Here is a 17,628-nt window from a genome sequence, read left to right on the forward strand (position 1 = left end):
CAACAATTACCCACTTTGGGATTTCTTAAATTTGATACATTATTTTCATCTAATTTTGTTTCATAAATATTTAAAATTTATATATAAACATAACAAATATACTGATATTTAGTCTTCTCATGTTTTGTATATAGAGCTACTTATTGTAAAGCACACAAATACCTACTTCCACCTCCTAATAAAATTATGTTTCACTTTACTTACAAAAGATGATGAAAATTTATAACTTTTCTGTACAGGTTTTACAAAAATTTCACTTTAAATTCCAAAACTTTAAAATTATTTTATATATTTTGTGCATTATTAATACTCTGTTCACCAATCTGCTATAAATTTGTGTACAAAAGGATGGAGATTGGTTTTATTTCATAGTCCCCAAAATTAAATAATTTTAAAAGATATTGTGAGGATAATATTTGCAGATCACACTATAAATATAAGCATCCTATATGTTTCATTTTTACTTTATGAATGATAAGGAATCACTGGCTGAATGTTCCACTTGTGTTGCTAGGAGACCAGTCGTTTTGTGATGTCACAGCTGCTCAGGTTGAGAACCATTGTGATGGCCTAACAGTTTAAATGTGCAGGCCTGCCAAAGCAGCATTTGAAGCTGCAGTGCTCAAAATCATGCAGATTTGAAAAGTACTTGTAGAAAAAGTTATATGAGATGGCACATGTTTCTTCAGAAATTCAAGATGTGTCTCGTAAAGATGGACCAACTGGTTCAGGAAACTCCGGTAGATCTCTATTGTGTGAACAAACATTTTCTGGGGACTTGGACTTGAGATCTATAATTGAAGAAAATGCTTTTCAGACTTTGTCTGAAGTATTTTTGATTAAAAGACCATGTTACACACATTGTGTCTCTGAACCAGATGAAGATAATGACATTCGTTTCCTGACATTTCCAAGAAAACTCTAGAAGTTGGCTGGGAGTGACCAAATTAAATCCATCTGGTGGGATGATAATGGAGCTTCCATAGTGATTGATGAGGATATCTTTAAGAAGGAAGTTTTGGAAAGAAAGGCCCCTTTCAGAATATTTGAAACTGGAAGTATGAAAACTTTAGTTAGACAAATTAAACTTTATGGGTTTAGTAAAGTGCGGCAGAATTTTTAAAGTTCTGCTTGTCTGGCTGACTTTCTGGCAGAAGAAATAGAAGTCTCTGTTTTAAGCAAGGTATTAAGTAATTTTAGTTACCGCTGGGTAACTTATGTATAAAATTTTATTTTGTACATCAAATTATGAGAATATAAATGTAAAGTGAGCTTTTGAATATCGTACAAAACTACTAAGGCTAAAATCCTTTATTTTTTCTAAAAAAAGGACAGTGCCTTAAGTAGTCAAGATTATGAGATAGTTGCTTTTAACTATGAATCTTACCAGAAATCTAAAAAATTTTAAAAGCTGCTTTTAAAAAGTAGCATTAACCCTTATTTCAAATGCTAACTTTTTAATTTGATGACTATAAAATTTAAAAGTGTATATTCCAAATAAGGAATTTCAAAATATCGTCAACATTGTTCATATTTTGATGATATTTTCTTTGCATGGTAAATGTGAACTCTGAGGTTTTCTAGGTTAGGCTTATTGTAGTGTTGTATTTTGGTTTAAAATATTACTAAAATATTTCTCCTTTTGTTGTAGCTGCAGTTCTATCATAATCCAAATTTTAAACGTGGCTGTCCCCTGCTTCTAGTGAGAATGAAAAGAAGAGTTGGGATTAAAAATGACTGTCTGGTATCTTGATTGGCTGAAGATTTCAAAAAGAAGCACTTTAAAGTAGGGTGTAATGTGGACAATCATAATTCTGATTTTTAGCTGACACTCATGGAGAAAGTGCATTTTTACCTTCTGCAGATTTAAACATGCCTCTAATAATAAAGCCCTCTAATAGCCACATAATTGGTGATACAAATATCCCGATCAGAGGTGATTTTTCTCCTCCATCATCAATGTCAGTTAGACCACCAGAACAAAGTGTAGTGGATCAACGTGCTGTTTTAAATCAGTTGACCACTCTCCACGGGCACTCTCAAAGCAACTACACTGAAGCAAATGGCCGTGTTGTGAACTTCATTACAACTACAACTTCTAATTCTCAGTACAGCATCTTGTCTCCCATACAGAGCAATTGTTTTCGACTGATGATGCAGCCTTCTACTTATCCAAATAGATATCACAGCATATCTTCCAATGAAGGTCGTTTTTCTAAACTTCAACCAGGGAGCAATCAATGGTTTCCAGTGCCAGTGATAGCAGATACATCAGCTACATCCCTTTCAATGTGAAATCATCAGCCATCTTCAGTTTATGAACGTCATCCTAATTACAACTGATCTTCCAGGGGACTACCAGATAATGCAGTAAAACAAAGATTAAAATTGATGTTGGCAAATGTCGACAAATATCTGCAATTTTCTCATTTGAACAGTAAACATAGATTTGTACCTTTATTTTCCATTTTTTTAAATAGTTTTAACAGTTAAATGGGAAACTAAGTTACCATTTAAAGAAAAAAAGAGATATTTGATTCTTATGATCATTTGATGGAACAATATGGGAGTAAATTTAAATAATTTCTTGTAAGGAAGAAGAGAAAATGGAAGAATTTGGTAAAAGATTAAAACATGGAGAGAGGGAAAATTACTAAGTGGTTTCGGGTTCATCCTGGAAAGTATCAAAAGTGTTAAGTTAGGATAGGTTGGAACAGGAGATAAATGATGGAACCGGCCCAGGGATCATGGTCTCTTTTATGTCATCCCTGGAATCATAAAGGTCACATGATGTAGTCTCAGAAGGCACATTCATCATGTGGTAGAATTTAAGAAGTAATTTTATATTTGTTATTTTTGTGCTGTTCTGAAAGCATTCAAATTGGTGCTTTCATTTCCTGCCCTCAAGAGCCTTCACTATATTTTCTTGTCAATAATTAATGTTGATTTAATGTACCATCCAAAGTCAAACTTAAGTCCTCAGGTTGTCACTAAAAGCCTTTCAAACTCTAAGCCTACAAACTCAACTTAGTTTTTTCATTTCTTTATAAATCTGGCATCGGACTATCTTGGCATATCTTTATGTTTCAGCATATCTGGATAAACATCCAGGCAAATGCTTTTCAGCTATGTTAGCTCTAAACTCACCACTTTATCTCCAGCTCATCTTTGAACATTTGGTGTCCTCCTTTTACCTACTTACACTTTCCAAGTCTCAGCACTAAATCCACCTCCTCCAAATGTTTTCTGTCTATCCCCCTTTCCTTGTCTAATTTTGATACCAGCACAGTAAGCACAGCACATGCCACAGGATGCATTTAAGTATTTAGTGAATGAAAAATACATGTTCACTTTAAGCAAAATCTACTTTTCTGAAACAACAAATCTCTTATGGTTTTCAAACTATTTCGTTATGGTCTTTACTCTTCACCACAAACTAGCTCTTTTCATAGCTCAAGGTCTAGTCACTCAAGACACGAAGTGGAGGTAGGTACAGGAGACAAAGTATTATTTTCTTCTTAATTCATGCCTACAGACACCTAAAGGATTCCATTCTCATTTGCTGTATTTTTTCCTATCTCTTCATCACCCACCCACCACAAAATAGCTGATTCTCTTCCCCATTCTGATAACTATACTGTTTTCTAATTAATTTACTTCTTAGAATCAGAGCATTTTCCAGATGAGACAGTGCCATTGCAAACATTTGATGTAGGTTTATACACCCCACATAACTTGTGTCCTTTCTAACCTTCACACAGTTAGTATCTAAGAGGTACTAGAACCTTGGTTGGGGGTTGTCATATTTAGTAACCAAATTGCAATTAAATTTGTGTGAACTAGAAGGAGGTGAGGGTATTGGAGTTCAAAAATTTTCCAACTGCAAGAAACCAAATTTCTGCAGGTATTATGAAATATAAATTATTTATGGAAGACTTTGACATTTTCCAATTAATTTAAAATGAAAGGTGAAGCATTATCAGAATGTAAAATGCCCTGAAATGCTGGAAAAATTGTAGACAAGGTCAGGGAGCCTAAGGCTTCTGCTCATAATCATGCAGCCAGTGTCAGCTGATAAGCCTGGAATGGCAACATAAAGTCCTGAAAATTTGTCACCATTTGTGAAGAAAGCTTTTGATAATCTGGAAAAAGGGCAAATGGGCCAGGGTAAGCTCTTGCAACATCCCACCAATATGACCTTAACCAATAGAAGAAAAGAGCCCACTTACTGCAGGAGATCTTTGTCTGGACAGCAGTGGTTTTTCCTACAAAAGAAACATCAAGCTTTTAAGATTGTTATCTCAACTCTGATGTTGGCTCTGTTGTTGCTTACATTAGCAGTCTGGGATTCAGATGAGCTGGTTCAGCAGCTAGTTTCCAGCTCTCTTATCACACAGTTGGTCTTACCATGATCATGTTAACAAGGTTCTATACTGATAAGTTAAAGGCTCCAATTTACTTTCAATATTAGAAATCTAAAAGAAGAATATTGTTTGTCCATATGTAGATTTCTACCTGGGAAAAGCTAGACTATTGGCAAAAGTACAAAAGTTGACTGGTGTTTGAAAACTATTCTCTTAGCCCTGCCCAATGAATCCTTCCCACTATCTACTACAAATATATCTACCACTGTGTGTGTGTGTGAAGATGGATTGTTAAGCAGTAACTAAGTTTGTCTTAGTTGAGTCATCAGTGAATTATTCCTCTGCACCTGGCAGAATCTCTGTGAATTAAGAGTTTCATTGAGCCACCAGATTTCCTTCCGATCAGGGAGAGGTAGATTACATTTCTCCCAGTATCCTTATTGTTAACTGTTCATTGAATCCCGAGCTGATGCTACGGCAAGCCACTGAAACCTTGAATTGGACTGAGACATATGCATTCTCCAGTCCCCAGAGACCAGCACAGGCCTGTGTCTCCTTTTTAATTTATGCTTATGTCTAATTTTTTTTTCTAATTCTCATTGTTGACACATCTTATTTTGGCTTTGAAAACCCATTGACTTATTTATAGAGAGTGAACCACTGACTTAATCCCATTCACCTAGAAATTGCAATAATCTTTCTTTCCTTGGACTACCTGGAATAAAGTGAGCGTAGTCATCATTTTGAAAGCAGTCCTCAGTGCCAATAATTCAGAACCATTACACATCTTAGCCCAGCACTTGAGCAAGAATATTTGTTGTGGATCTCAGGGATTATCCTCACATCTCCTAATGCAACCATTGTTATCCAAAATCAAGTCTTGGTCAGTATTGCATTCCCTTTGCAAAACAGTTAAGAATTGTAGTTCTGAGATTTTGCCATGCTGAGATTTTCAGCAACCTAGCATGTTCCTTTCTTACCGATGCTGTCGTGGAGATGAGACCATCGGTCAGAGACAGTGAACTTTACCACTCAGAGCAAGAGCAGCCAGTTTTAAATTTGTATCCATTTCCTAATTTCAGATGAATACACAGAGTGAAATTTTGATGCCTACAGAAGCAGTGGGCTGTTAACATGAAGAAAGTTTAAGGCATGGTAAAACACTAATTCTGACAGTATATTTATGTATAATTTATTAGAATCACTTATTTATTAGTATCTTTACCTAGGATAAGCATTCACCACTCAAGTTTACTTGCTGCAGAAACAATCATGAGAAATGACATGGGAAAAAATGGCCATTCACTTTGTATTTTTCCTTCTGCTTCTATTGAGATATAATTGGCGTAGAACATTGTGTAAGTTTAGGTGCAGAGGATTGTGATTTGATTTACAAGTATCATGTAATAAATATCAAAGCAACTTTAGTGAGAATTCATTATCTCATTTCGATACAATATTAAAGAAATACAAATTTTTTTCGTTGTGATGAGAAACCTTAGGGTGTGCTGTCTTAACAAAATTCATATGTAAAATAAATCAGTATTAATTGTAATTTTCATGTTACTATGGGGCATCCCTCGAACACGTTTATTTTACGGCTGGCAGTTTGTTGCTTTTGAGTGCATTTGTCAAATTCTCCTTTCCCAACCCCTGTCTCTCTTAACTACAAATCTTTTTTCTATAAATATGTTTTCTTGTTTTTGAGGTGTACTTTAATGTAAAAACTGTGTTAGTTTTTCTTACACAACATTCTGTTTGCAATTTATAGTACATTTCAAACTGATCACCAGAATATATCTAGATATGATATGTTGCCATTTAAAGTTATTTCATAGTTATTTACTTTTCCCCATACAGCACATTTCTTGTCCCTGACTCATTTAATTTGCAACTGGAAAATTTTCTCTCTTAAATTTCGACAAATATTTCTTTTTATTCACCCCATTTCCCTCCTTCTTGTGAACAACCTGTTTCTTTATATATCTATATCTACTTTTCTATTGTGTTATGTTCATTCATTTTAAATTCCAAATACAAGTAAAATCATACAGCATTTGTCATTCTCTTTCTGAATTATTTCACTTATCATATTACCCTCTTGGTCTAACCATTTTTTGCAAATGACAAGAACTTATTCTTTTTATAGCTGAGTAATAACCCATTGAATTTTTATGTGTGTGTGTACATATATATATATAGATATAGATAAATCTATAAAATATAAAGAAAAAATGGGTAGATATATATATTCTATAAGCACACATTTTCTTTATCCATCATCTATTGATGAGCTATTAATTTGCTTCTATATCCTGTCTATTGTAAAAAATGCTGCAGTAAATATAGGTTTGAATTTATCTTTTCTAGTTAGTGTTTTTATATTCTTTGAATAAGTATCCATTTATGGAAATACTGGATTATATTTCCTTTTTAATTTTTAGATAAAACTGCATAGTGTTTTCCACAGTGGCAGCACAAATTTACATTCCCTCAAGCAGTGCATCAGGGTTCTTTTCCTTACATCCTCACGAACACTTATATTTGTTATCTTTGATAATAGTCATTCTGACAGGACTGACATAAAATCTCATTGTGTTTTGGAATTGCATTTTTCTGATGGTTAGTGATGACCGGTTTCATATGTCTGCTGGTTACCTTTTCCACGCTGTATATTCATTTTTTAATGCGCTAAATGACCATAACTGTCTGATTTCATTTTTAGGCATTCTTTGTGTTCCATTATTCTGTTTGTTCTGTGCCACTACCATATAATTTTTATTACATTAGTTTTGTATTCTAGTTTTAAACCAGGGAAGAGACACATCCCCTTTTTCTTTGACAAATATGTTTGTATTTTTTGTTTGTTTTCTTTCCTTTTCCTATTTTTTTAGTGATTTCAACACTTCTGTATTTACATGTAAATTTAAGTATTATTTATTTTAAATTCTGAAAATGCCCTTGGATTTTAATAGGCATTGAATTTAATTAGTGTATTTTCTTGGGTAATACTGTCATTTAAATAATAATTTTTCCTCATCAATGAACACAGTATACCCTTTCATCTGTTTGCATTATCTTCAATTTCTCTTATAAATATTTCATAGTTTTCTGGGTACGGGTCTTTTACCTCCATGGTTGGATATATTTCTTGATTTTTTTTTGTAATGCAACTGTAAATGAGACAGTTCCCTCAATTTCTCTATATGTTATCTTGTTGTTATTGTGCAGAAATGCAAGATTTCTGTATGTTAATTTTACATTCTGAAATTTTATCAAATGCATTGATAAGCCCTAGTAGTTTTTAGGTGTCATTATTAGGATTTCTGTTAAAAGTATATCATCAGCAAACAGATTCTTTTACTCCTATTCTTTATTAACTATATTATATTTACATTTATTTTGGATAGCTATGTCTAGAATTTTCAATATTATACTGAATAAAATTGGTTAGAGAGAGCATTCTTGTCTTCTTCCTGCTCTTACAGGAGAAGCTTTCAACTTTTAATCAGTGAGTGTCATGTTAGCTGAGTTCTTGTCATACATGACCTTAACTGTTTTGAGGTATGTTTCCTCATGCCCAGTTTGAGGAGAAATATAATCATAAATAGTTACTGAAATGTGAAAACATTTTATGACTCTATTGATGTGACTATATAATTTTTATTATTTAATTTGTTAGTGTGATATATCATATTGATTACTTTATAGGTAATGAATCACTTTTGCATCCCTGGAATAAAATGGACTTCATCATACTGTATAATCCTTTTAATGTATTTTTTGCGTTGCTAACATTTTAGTGATGATTTTTGCATCTATGCTTATCAGTAGTATTTAACCTGTAATTTTTTGAGGTATTTGTTCCAGTTTCAGTAATAGTGTGATACAGAAAGGTGGGGTAAGAAGCCTTCCTTCTGCAAATTTTTGGAATTCTCTGAGAAGTATAGGTGATAGTTCTTCTGTAAATGATTTGCAGAATTCACCTGTGAAGCTGTCTAGGGCTGGAATTTTGTTTCTTGGGAGATTTTGTTTTATTACTTATTCAATTTCATTTGTGATAATCTGTTCATATTTTCTATTTCTCAATCTATCCTGGAGATTATGCCTTTCTAAGAAATTGGGCATTTCTTCTAGGGTTTCCATTTTATGACATATAATTTGTTGTATCTTCTTATGATGCTTCATATTTCTTTGATATAAGCTGTAACTTCTCACTTATTTCTGAGCTTATTAATCTGTACTCTTTTTTTACTCATGAGTCTGGTTAAGGTTTATCAGTTTTATTTATCTTTCAAAAGCCATTATCTAGTGAGATCGAATGTATTTTTAATCATTATTTTATTTATTTATGTTCTCACCTTTCAGCTGTCTTTCTTTCTACTAACAAGTTTTTTTATTGTTTTGCTACATCTTTTGTTTGTAAGATTGTGTTATAACAGTGAGATGTTTCTTATTTGTATAAGTGGGATTATTTTGCTATAAGCATTCCTTTTAATATTGTTTTTGCTCTACATCATGGACTATGTTTTTGTTGTCATTTTTCTTTATATATGTTTCCTTTGATTTTTATATCAATCCATTGTTTGTTTAATATTGTATGATTTATCCTCCACATTAACCATTTTTCTTAGGTTTTTTGTTTTAGTAAATTTCTATTTTCACAGAATCTATATGTTTCTTCAAAAAATAAGGAGAAAAATAATAAAATTTATACAAAAATTGGAAAGAGCCAAATTTTCTAAAATTATCTTGGAAAAATGAACAAAGCTGTGGGTATTATGCTCACTGACTTTAGAACATACTACAAAGATACAGTAATCAAAACATCAAAATTTATCACTAAAAGAAACACATAGATCAATGCAACAAAATCAAGAGTCCAAAAATAAACCCACACACATAAGTTCAATTAGTCTACAATGAAGGAGGCAAGAGTATACAATGGAAAATGGTAGTCTCTTCAACAAGTAGTTCTGGGAAAACAGAACAGTACATGTAAAAGGAAGATGTATGAGCACTTCCTTCTATAGAACACAAAATATGATAAAAATGGATTAATTTCCTAAATGTAAAACCTGAAAATAGACAATTTCTGATCAAGTACATGAGGAGAACAGTCTTTGAGGTAAATGATAGCAATATTTATTTTTGATCTCTCTCCAAATGAAAAAAAAGTAAAATTAGCAATAATACTTTTTTCTTTACTGAGGAAAAATTAGATGTACTGTATGATACAGGGATTCTTCTTCTTCTATAAGTGTGAAGTGCAAAACCTTTTACAGAGCAAAGAAAACCTTCTACAAGACATATGACAACACACAGAATAGAAGGAAAAATTTCGGACAGTAAGACCAACAAGGTGTTAATATCTGTTATATATGTAGCAAATTAGACTCAATATTTTAAAACACAGGCCCCAACTTAAAAACAGTTTAAGGATCTTCATGGAAGGTTTTCAAAAACAGACATGTGGATGATTTTCATTCACATAAATAGAAACATAACTTTGCTATTCTTTAGGAAATCATAAATCAAAACCAGAATGAAATATAATCTCACAGCAACCAAAATGGCTATTAAAAAGGCTTCAAATGACAACCATAAATAAGAATGTTGATAAAAGGGAACCCAGGTACACTGTTGGTCGAAATACAAATTGATGCATCCACTAGTATAAAAGTGTAAACAGTGCACAGGAAACTAGAAATAGAAGCATTATATGTTGAAACAATTCCAGCTTTTGATATAAATCTGTAAAAACATGAAAACATTAACTTTAAAGGATATATTACCCACAATGTTTTTAACATCATTATTTATAATAGCCAAGGATAGATGCACAACTCAACTGCCCATTAACAGATGGTTGGCTGAAGTACATGTGAGATATAGATAACATAATAAATTCTTAGTCATTGCCATATCAAAAAATAAAATTCCTCCATTTGGAACAATGTGACTGGACCCAGAGTGTGTTGTACATATGAAAATAAGTCAAAAAGAGATAAACACTCTTAGTTATCACTTCCATGAGGAAACTAAAGATAACAGAAGTAATCATATATAAACAGGAACAGAATCACATATATATGTGTAGTGTACCAAGCAGTGGTTTCCTATGGGGACAGTCAAGAAGGATGAGGAAGACAGAAATATGAAAGCTACGAGTTATAAATTAGAGAAGCAACTGGGCTATATTTACAGCACAGAGAAATACTTTAATAATTTAAATTATTTTAAAGAGATTATAGGCATATATTATAGTAAAATATGCATCTATGTGGGAATAACTTTGAAGAAAAGAACCCAGGAAAATCAAAATAGTTTGTAGTACTATGACTTTAAGGGTGGTGATTTGTTCACTTTCTTTATTGTTCTTATAATGTCCTTATTAGAATTTAAGCTTTTAAATGAAAAAGTATATATATTTAAAAAAGTAACATAAGTTTAAACTATTTCTGTCTCTCCCCTTAAATCTACAGTCAGTAAAACGTTCACATCTCAACAAAAATAACTACAACACAAAACAATACTCCAGAATGCATATGTACAGTTGAAGTTCGGTGCACTAAAACACATAAAGGAGGCTCAACTGAGGGAAGAGCAGATTTGGTGCCTGCAACCAAGCCCCACTGACTAGGGCACCTGAGCCCACAGGCTCAGAGAACCCAATAGAAACAGGGTCTCAGTGGTTGACACAGCTTCAGCCTCCAACTGCACCAGTACTCATGGTCACAGGTAACTAGGAAGGAGCCACAATGGAGACAGAAATTCCATCCTCCAGACACTCAGACATTCATGACACTGTCCTAACTCCCCATTCACAATGGTGGAGACAAGTTACCTTGCAAAACTGGACATGGAAAAGGCACTTGCCTGATTCCAATTACCCACCTGTCTTTACACATTTCCTCAATGTGTACACTGTGTCTCAAGGGATATCAGATAAAAGGAAGGGTTCACCATACCAGTGACAACAGTGGCATTAACTACCAGAGAAGTCTAAGAAGTGACAATGAAAGCATATCTTTTATCCAGACAGTAGCGACTGGAAAGTGCCATTTTGAAATATTATCAGAGGTAGCTCAATTAAGTAAAATGAAATATTGTACAATATTGCAAATTATCAGAAAAAAAAGGCAAGGTCTCCAACTCCCAATCTGTTATTTAGTGTCATCAGAGCAATACTTTACCAAGACCATGACCAATCACAATAAAATTATAGGGCACACACACAAAGTTACACAAGAACAGACACTGAAACAGACACAGACACACACAAACATGCACATGCTCACACACACACAATATCAACCCTGCAGCAAACAAACTTAAAGTCATGGTATATTGCCATATAACTAATACAGTATCCAAATAGTTGTCATACAGAAACTCAATACAAAAAAACAAAACTCAGATAGCAGTTTAGTGAGCTTAGTAATAAATTAAATCCTGATAAGGAATACATTACCAAAGAGACTGAAACTATATAATAACCAAATTTTATTGGAGGACCAGATGAACTAGACCAGATGAACTAGTAAATGAGATGAAGAATGCAACAAAAAGCATTGGAAGCAGACTGCCTTTGTGGAAGAGAGTTTAGAAAACTCACCAATAAAAAACTAGAAACAATATAAGAGGGCAGAGATACAGGATATTAAAAGGTGAGGAAATTCTACAATAGCCATCAGACTTCTTCAGGAAGTGCACTTTAGAGTGAAATCCTGGAGGGAGAAGAAAGTTAGAAGGTAGCTGCTGGTTTATTTAAAGAAGTAATAGTTGATAACTTCCCGAACCTGTGTAAGGAACTGATATATGAGTCCGTGAGCCAACAAAACACCAATAACTTTAAGGCAAAGAGACCTCCTTCAAGATACATCATATGCAAATTGGCTAATCATTGACAAAGTAAAATTTTAAAGGCAGCCAAAATATGTTATGATAATCTACAAAGGAACACCCATTAGGCTTTCAGCAGAATTCTCAGCAGAAAACATAGGCCAAGGGTAAATTTAATGGCATTTTCAAAATACTGAAATAAGAAATCTCTCACCCAAGAATACTCAAACTAGCACAGTTATCACTTAGATATAAGGTGAAAATAAAGACTTTACCAGACAAACAAAACCTGAATAAGATGAAAAAAACAAAACTGATACATCTTACACGGGGTGCTGAAAAGAGCTCTTCTAAGAAAAATAAAATGGCAAAAATATGCAAAACATTGAACAAAATGCTAAGCAGAGACCACGAGAAATTTGCAACTGTTTCTTTGGGTATATTTTTAAATTCTACTATAATATATGGATTAAAGAGAGAAAAATAGGAAATCGGGGGAATAAATATAGTTATATCAATCTGGTAACATGTTCACAAGGATAAAAGAAATAATTTGAGATAGTAATCATAAAAGGTAAAGAGTAAAATAAATCAATAATAAAGGAAGCTTCTATCAGAGGAAAAGGGCTTAATTTTGCATGAGATGTTTTATTTTTATTTGAAGTACAGTAGACGTAGTATATTGATTAATTTCAGATGTACAGCATAGTGATTCCAACCACTTTCTGGATTAAATTGCATTATAAATTATTACAATACTTTTATCATTCAATTATTATAAGTTATTGTGTATAATTCCCTGATCTAAACAGATTATCCTTGTTGCTTCTCTCCTTTATTTATACATTATATCTCTCAAAATAATACCATAAAATTGTCCTTCCCTTCCATTTTTGCTTCACTCTTGCCTATCAAATCTCTCTATCTCTCTACCATGTCTCTATCAATCAATCAATCAGTCAATCTGTCTGTCTATCTATCTATCTATCTATCCATATATGTATCTCTCTATCATGTATCTATATATCTATCCTTCTATTTATCTGTCATCTATGAATAGATAGCTATAGATAGATGTACATAGATATTTGTTATTCTTTAGATTCCAAATATAAACTATATTATAAACTTTTGTCTTTGTCTAAGTTACTTCACCAAGCACAATATTTACTAGGTCCTTTAATGATGCTGAAATAGCAATGTGTTATACATTTTCATGGCTGAGTAATATTCCATTGTATATTTATAAAAACATCATATCTTCTTAAGTCCATAGTCTACTGTGGACCCTTGGATTGCTTCCCTGTCTGGCATATTATAAAGAGTGCTGTTGTGTACGTTGGTTCTTCTCAATGTAGGGTTTTGTCCCCAGATTTTTCCTAGGAGAGATTTTAATGTATCATATGGTAGTTCTCTTTTAGGTTTTAAAGAATTCTGAATACTGTTTTCCATAGAAATTGTACCAATTTGCATTACTTCCAAGAGTATACAAGAGATTTCTTACCTCCACATCGTCTCCAACACTTTCTATTTGTAGACTTTTTGATAATAGCCGTTTGACCAGTGTGAAGTTATACCTCATTGTGGTTTCGATTTGCAATTACTTAATAATTAGTAATGTTGTGCATTTTTATCACTTGCCTGTTACTCATCTGTATGTTTTCTTTGGAAAATTATTAACTGTTAGTCTGCTCTTATTTTTGATTGGGTTTTTGCTTTTCACATTGAGTTGTGTAACCTAAATCCATGTGACATCTATTAACCTACATCTATTAAACGCTGGTCACTTGCATTATTTGCAAATATGTTCTCCAATTACACAGGCAGCGTTTTCATTTCATTGATTGTGTCCTTAGCTGTGCAGAAGTTTTCAAGTTTGTTTCAGTCCCACTTGCTTTTTTTTGCTTTTATTTCTTTTGCCTTAAGAGACTGATATAAGAAAATATTCCTATGATATATATCCAATAGTGTATCACGCATATCCACTTCTAGCAGTTTTATAATATCAGGTCTTACATTTAGGTCCTTAATACACTTGGAGTTTATTTTTGTATATGTCAGGGAATGCTCTAATTTCACTGTTTACATGTAGATATCCTGCTTTTCCAACACCACCCATTGACGAGACTGTCTTTTGTCCATTGTGTACTTTTCCTTCTTTTATCATAGATTCATTGCTCATAGGTGTGTGGAATTATTTCTAGGCTCTCTGTTTTTATTGATTATATCTCTGTGCCAATGCCATGCTCTTTTTATTACTGTAGGTTTGTAGTACACTAAGGTATCTGGGAGGAATATACATCCAGATTTGTTTTTCCACAAGATAACTTTGTCAATTTTTAATGGTTTCATGTAAAACTTAGAGTTATTTTTTCTGCTTCCTCGGAAAATTCTACAGCTTCGCAGAAGGAATTCCACTAAATCTGTAGGTTTATTTGTGTAGTACAGCCATGTTAACAATATGAACTCTTCACTAGAAGAGCACAAGACATCATTCCATTTCTTTGAATCATTTTTAAGTTCTTTGTCAATGTTTTTTAATTTTCAGTGTGTAGATCTTTCACATATGTGGTTACATTTTTTCAAAGATATTCGAGGGGATTTGATTATAAATAGTATTGCTTTCAACGTTCACTTTAGGGTATCTCATGATTAATGTGTAGAAATGCAAGAGACTTCTTTACATTAATCTTGTACCCTGCTCCTTTGCTGAAATAATTTATTATTCATAATAGTCCATGTGGAGTCCTTAGGACTCTATGTAGATTGTTATGTCATTAGTACTGGTGACAATTTTGCCTCTTTCTTTCCATTTTGCATTTCTTTTACTTCTTTTTCTTTCCTTTTCTATTCTTGTATTACTATGGAGCAGAAGTGATGAGAGTAGGAATCCTTGTCTTGTTCCCGAATTTACCCAGAAGGCTTTCAGCTTTTCCCTCTGAGTAATATAAATTGTTTTTAATGGCCCTTACTTTGCTGAGAGATCTTCCCATTGTACTCATTTTCATGAGAGTTCTGGTCATGAATGTATGTTGAGTTTTGTCACATCCTTTTTCTGTGTGTATTGACATGGTCTTGTGAATTTGTCCTTCCTTTATTAGATATGTGTCATGCTGATTGAATTGTTTATGTTGAACCATCCTTGTGTCTCTGGAAGGAATCCAACTAATCATCCTGTATAATCCTTTCTATGTATTGCTGGATTAATTTGTTGATGTTCTGTTGAGGATTTTTGAATGTATATTCATCAACGATATTGGCTTTTCATTTTCATTTTTTTTTCTTTTGGTAAAGTCTTTGTTTATGTTATCAGGGTAATGGTGGCCTTATAGAATAACTTTGGGAATTTTCCTTCCTCCTTTATTTTTTGAAGTAGTTGGGGGGAAAGAAGATTTAGTGAATGCATCCAGGCATTTTATTCAAGGGTGTTTTTAAAATTAAACATTATATTAACTTATAGTGATTGCTCTTTTCAAGTTCTCTGTTTTCTCTTTATTCAGTGTTGGTAGGCTGCACATATCTAGAAATGTGTCCATTTCTTTAAGGTAATCCTGTTGGTTGTCACATTATGGCTCATAGTGCTTACATAAACATTTTTGGATTTCAGTTATATCAAATGTTATTTTTACTGTTTCATTTCTTATTTTAATTGAGTCCAATCTGTGTATTTCTTGATAAGCCTGGCTAAATGCTTACAACTTTGTTAACATTTTTTAAAAATAAAGCTCTTGATTTTAGGACTTTTAATTTATTTTTGATTTATTTTAATGTTTTCTACCTAATCATTAAAGTGTTCTCATTCTACTGCCTTTGGTATTTGTTTGTTCTTATTTCTAGTGATTTTTGGTGGGATGCTTGGTCCTTTGTGTGAGGTTTTTCTTATTCCTTGTAGAAGGCCTTAATCATTGTAAACTTCCCTCTAAGATTTGTCTTTGCTGCATCCCATACATTTAATGAAGCTGTGTTTTCATTGAAATTTGTCTCTAGTTATGATTTTATTACCTCTTTGATTTCATCATTGACCATATTTTATTCTATTTTTTTAAAGGATGTGGTTTAATCTCATGTTTGTGCTTTTCCTGTTTTTCTTTCTAGAGGTGATGCATTGTTTCATACTTATGTGTATGGAAAAATACTTGCTGTAATCTATATTTGCTTACAGTTCCTGAGGCACTTTTCATCACATAATTTGTGGTTAATTCCTTAGATAACATCCTGTGCACACTTGAAAAGTTTATGTGTTCTGATTTTCTGATGCAGTGTCCAATAACACAGTTAGGTTCAAATGATCTAATATACTAATAAGACCTCTGTTTCCTTACAGAAAATCTTTCTGGATGACCTGGCTATCAGAATAGTGAGGTGTTAAATTCAGCTACAATTTTTCTTTTATAATCAATTAATTCCTTCATGTCTACTAATATTTCTTTATATATTAAGGATCTATGGTTTTGGGACCATATATAATTTAATGAGTGTAATACCCTATTTTAATATTGATCTCTTTTTCATTTTATGATCTAATATATATATCTTTCATTGTGGCCCTTATTTTGAAATGTATTTTGTTTGAGTTCAGCATTGCAATCTGCACTTTCTTGTCATTTCCATGAAATATCTCTTCCATCTATTTCAAGGCTGTGTTTATCTTCCACCATAAAGTGAGACTTTTTGGGGGAGGAGGCCAAGATGGTGGAGTAGAAGAATCCTCATTAGTCACCCTTTCCCACAAATGCACGAAGTCTCACATCCACAGACCCACTCAGCTAACCAGAGTACCTGCAGAACTCTGGCAGAACATTGTCCTCTTCAATAGGTAAAGATGCAGAAAATTTGGTAGGAGAAAAGGAAGAAAGAAAGAACAAAAGCCAAAACAGAGTGGGACAGTTCCCACAGGGATAGAGCTGTAAAGAAGGACTGGCACTCATTCACTGGGTCTCCCCTCTCCAACTGAGAGTTCGGCAGGGTGGAGGGTGAGCCTCCAGGGCTTGGATCTGTACAGAGTATAATTTGACTGACAGAACTAAGTTAAACAGGCACAGACACCCAGCACAAAATGGAGCTGAGAAGCTGGGGGCAGTGCCATGCTGCACGAGCTGGGTTGTAGTTGGGGATGTCTACACTGAGGCAGTCCAGGGGAATGGAGGGGGCTGTGTGCCATGGCTGTGGGTGTACAGGGCAGAACAACCTGGGCCCTCCATAAAACAATAGGGCAGATGTGCCCTGTTGGGGAAAGGGTGCATACCCATATCTGAAAATCCACAAAATTTCTATATGAAGAGACCTGGGGCTCAGACACAGCCACCATATCCTCAGGTGCTTTGCACCCAGGCAGCAGTGGGGGCACAATCTGCATCTACATCTAAGGACTTGGCAGCTTTAAGGGCCAGACAGAGACTTCTCAACATCCTGAGGCAGA

The 17,628-nt window shown here is 33.5% G+C and overlaps 1 long non-coding RNA gene across 1 annotated transcript; it reads left to right on the forward strand.

Moving 5' to 3' along the window:
- The first annotated feature begins 550 nt into the window (after positions 1–550).
- Positions 551–1,898, forward strand: LOC140694088 (uncharacterized). The gene is made up of 2 exons (XR_012069845.1): positions 551–740; positions 1,652–1,898. It is a non-coding gene; the product is annotated as an uncharacterized lncRNA (long non-coding RNA).
- The last annotated feature ends 15,730 nt before the right edge of the window (positions 1,899–17,628 follow it).

Source organism: Vicugna pacos, unplaced genomic scaffold (assembly GCF_048564905.1).
Source record: "Vicugna pacos unplaced genomic scaffold, VicPac4 scaffold_20, whole genome shotgun sequence".
In the NCBI taxonomy this organism is placed as follows: domain Eukaryota; kingdom Metazoa; phylum Chordata; class Mammalia; order Artiodactyla; family Camelidae; genus Vicugna; species Vicugna pacos.